Raw genomic sequence first — 3,141 nt, 5'->3', positions numbered from 1 at the left:
CTGCGTTGTTAATAGCGCCCTGCAGGGACCGTGCAGGCTGGCTGGGTTGCATAGTGTCCACATCGATGCGGGAAATGTGGGCATGCATGGTGATGGGACGTGAGGAGGGCCGGTCCCCTGCTGGGAGGTGACTGGCTTGGCCTGAGGGACTGTAGCTGAGGGAAGATGGACCAGGAACGGTTGCACGATGGGTGTGGGAGAGTCAGGGGTCTTGCGAGTGAGCCAGTGCCAGGAGCTGTGAGAACCAGGGCCAGCCCCTGGGCAGCCTGGGCGTTTGGGGATGGGCTGTGGAGCAGTTTTCATGGGAGCGCCGCAGCCTGCTGACGTTTTCTTCAGACGTGCAAGGCGTTCTGTCTCCGGCTTGCCCTGCCTCCAGCAGGAAATCTCCAGTCCTCTCGGTTTTTCCCTCCAGCTGCTTTGAAGAGTTTTCACTGCCCCTGGTTTTGAGCAGTTTGATGAGGACGTGCTTCGGTGTCCTGAGCGGTCTGACGAGGACACGTTTTATGTACACGTACGCTGCGTAACAGCCTTTGAGACTGGCCGCTTTTATATTCACGGAAGGCTTCGCCATGTGTTTTCGTGTCTCTTTAGCGCTGAGTGAAACTCCACGCTGGGCGTGGGCTGCAGCTCGTTCATCTGCATCCCCGTCGAAGGACGTCTTAGTAGCGTCCGCGCGTTGGCAGTTACGCATCTAGCTGCCCTCGTGCAGGTTTTTGTTTTGACACAACTTTTCGGCCCCTTTGGGTGAATAAAGAAGCCCGATTGCCGGACCGTGTGATGAGAGCCTGTTTAGTGAGAAACTGCCCAACTGTCCTCCCGCGGCCCTGCCGTGTCACACCCACCAGCACCGAGTGAGCTCCCGAGGCCCGTGTCCTCCCCCGTGTTTGGTGGTGTCAGCGTTTGCGTTTGGCCGTTCGAATCGGTGTGTAGCGGGATCTTGTTTTCCATCGCCTTCGAACATGTGCGTAGTTCTGTACCTTTCTGGCGCTCTTAAGTGCTTCGTTCCGACTGCATGTTGCCAAGAGGGATAATTGTCTTTGAGTCTGAAGTGCCGCATTTAACTTGTGTTGTCTTGTGGATTCTCTGCGGTGACATTTGCTTGGGCTTAGCTCTTCCATGGATCAAAAGGCCCTAATTCCTCCTCCTTTTCTGAAGTGCATTTTTACAGGATATAGAATTCTGAGTGGACTGTGTTTTTCTTTGGGCACGTTAAAGTTGTCCTCTTCACGCCTGCTTTCTATTGTTTCTGATGAGGAATTTTCTCATTCTTCTGTTTTCCTTAATACGAAATCTCTTACCTCTGACTATATAAATGATTTTCTTTTATTTTTGGACTTTGGCCGTTTGTGATGTACCTGGGTCTGGTTTTCTAAACTGAGCTACTTCGACCTGAGGGTGGGTGCCTTGTAACAGATTTTGAAGTCTTGATTGTTATTTCTGCAAATATTTGTTTTCTTTTTCTTTCTTAGAGTTCCATTTCTGGAAGAGTATTTCTCAATTTTTTCTGATGTCCCACTCTGTCTTTTGGGTCTCTGGTACACGTGCCACGTCCTGGGTGTTGTCCCACAGGTCTCTCCAGTCACTGGTGTTACGGCCGTGGTGACCCACAGGTCTCTCCAGTCATGTGTCACGGCCATGGGTGTTGTCCCACAGGTCTCTACAGTCACTGGTGTCACGGCCGTGGGGGTCCCACAGGTCCCTCCAGTCATGCCGTGGGGGTCCCACAGGTCTCTCCAGTCATGTGTCACGGCCGTGGGTGCCCCACAGGTCCCTCCAGTCATGTGTCACGGCCGTGGGTGTCCCACAGGTCCCTCCAGTCATGTGTCACGGCCGTGGGTGTTGTCCCACAGGTCCCTCCAGTCATGTGTCACGGCCGTGGGTGTTGTCCCACAGGTCTCTCCAGTCATGTGTCACGGCCGTGGGTGCCCCACAGGTCCCTCCAGTCATGTGTCACGGCCGTGGGTGTTGTCCCACAGGTCTCTCTAGTCATGTGGCCACAAATGTTGTCTAGCAGGTCTCTCCAGTCGTGTGTTACTGCCCTGGGTTTTGTCCCACAGGCCTCTCCAGTCACTCATGTTACAACCCTGGGTGTTACCGCACAGCAATCTCTTTGTTCTATTTTTTTCTTTCTCTGTGCTTGTGTTTGAATAATTTTTTTTTTTTTTAATTTTTTGGAGACGGAGTCTTTGTTGCCCAGGCTGGAGTGCAGTGGCGCGATCTCGGTTCACTGCAACCCCTGTCTCCGGGGTTCACGCCATTCTCCTGCCTCAGCCTCTGGAGTGGCTGGGACCACAGGCGCCCGCCACCAATTTTTGTATTTTTAGTAGAGACGGGGTTTCACCATGTTGACCAGGCTGATCTCGAACTCTTGACCTCAGGTGATCCACCTGCCTCAACGCCCCCAAAGTGCTGGGATTACAGGCGTGAGCCACTGAGCCCAGCCCTTTTTTTTCCGAGATGGAGTCTTGCTCTGTTGCCCAGGTTGGAATGCAGTGGCGCGATCTCGGTTCACTGCAACCCCTGTCTCCCGGGTTCACGCCATTCTCCTGCCTCAGCCTCGAGTAGCTGGGACCACAGGCGCCGCCACCTCGCCCGGCTAATTTTTGTATTCTTAGTAGAGATGGGCTTTCACCATGTTGGCCAGGCTGGTCTCAAACTCTTGACCTCGTGATCCCCCCGCCTTGGCCTCCCAGAGCGCTGGGATTACACGCCTGAGCCACTGCGCCTGACCCAGAAGTTACACCCTTAAGACCCAGTCCAGGGATGCCAGGGCCTTCGGCAGCAGCAACCAGGAGTCGTCATCCACATTATGATATTTCGGTGCTTCGATTTCTCTGCTGCCCACACTGACCTTATTCTCAGGGGCAGTACCCTTTGTGGTGACTGAGATGGCACCAGAAGCTGCAGGCACACAACCTTGCATCTGTGATTCCTGTGGGAAGCCTGTGTCTTGCCCAACAGTTCCAGTAAAACTGGTAAAATGTGTTCCTGGGTGTCACGCCCATAACTGAATCAGGAACTGCCGAGCAGAAAGGGTGTCCTGGGCCGGGCGCGGTGGCTCAGGCCTGTAATCCCAGCACTTTGGGAGGCCGAGACGGGCGGATCACGAGGTCAGGAGATCGAGACCATCCTGGCTAACCT

Source organism: Mandrillus leucophaeus, unplaced genomic scaffold (assembly GCF_000951045.1).
Source record: "Mandrillus leucophaeus isolate KB7577 unplaced genomic scaffold, Mleu.le_1.0 Scaffold423, whole genome shotgun sequence".
NCBI lineage: Eukaryota > Metazoa > Chordata > Mammalia > Primates > Cercopithecidae > Mandrillus > Mandrillus leucophaeus.
The sequence above is the reverse complement of the archived record's forward strand: the minus strand, read 5'-3'. Positions refer to the sequence as shown.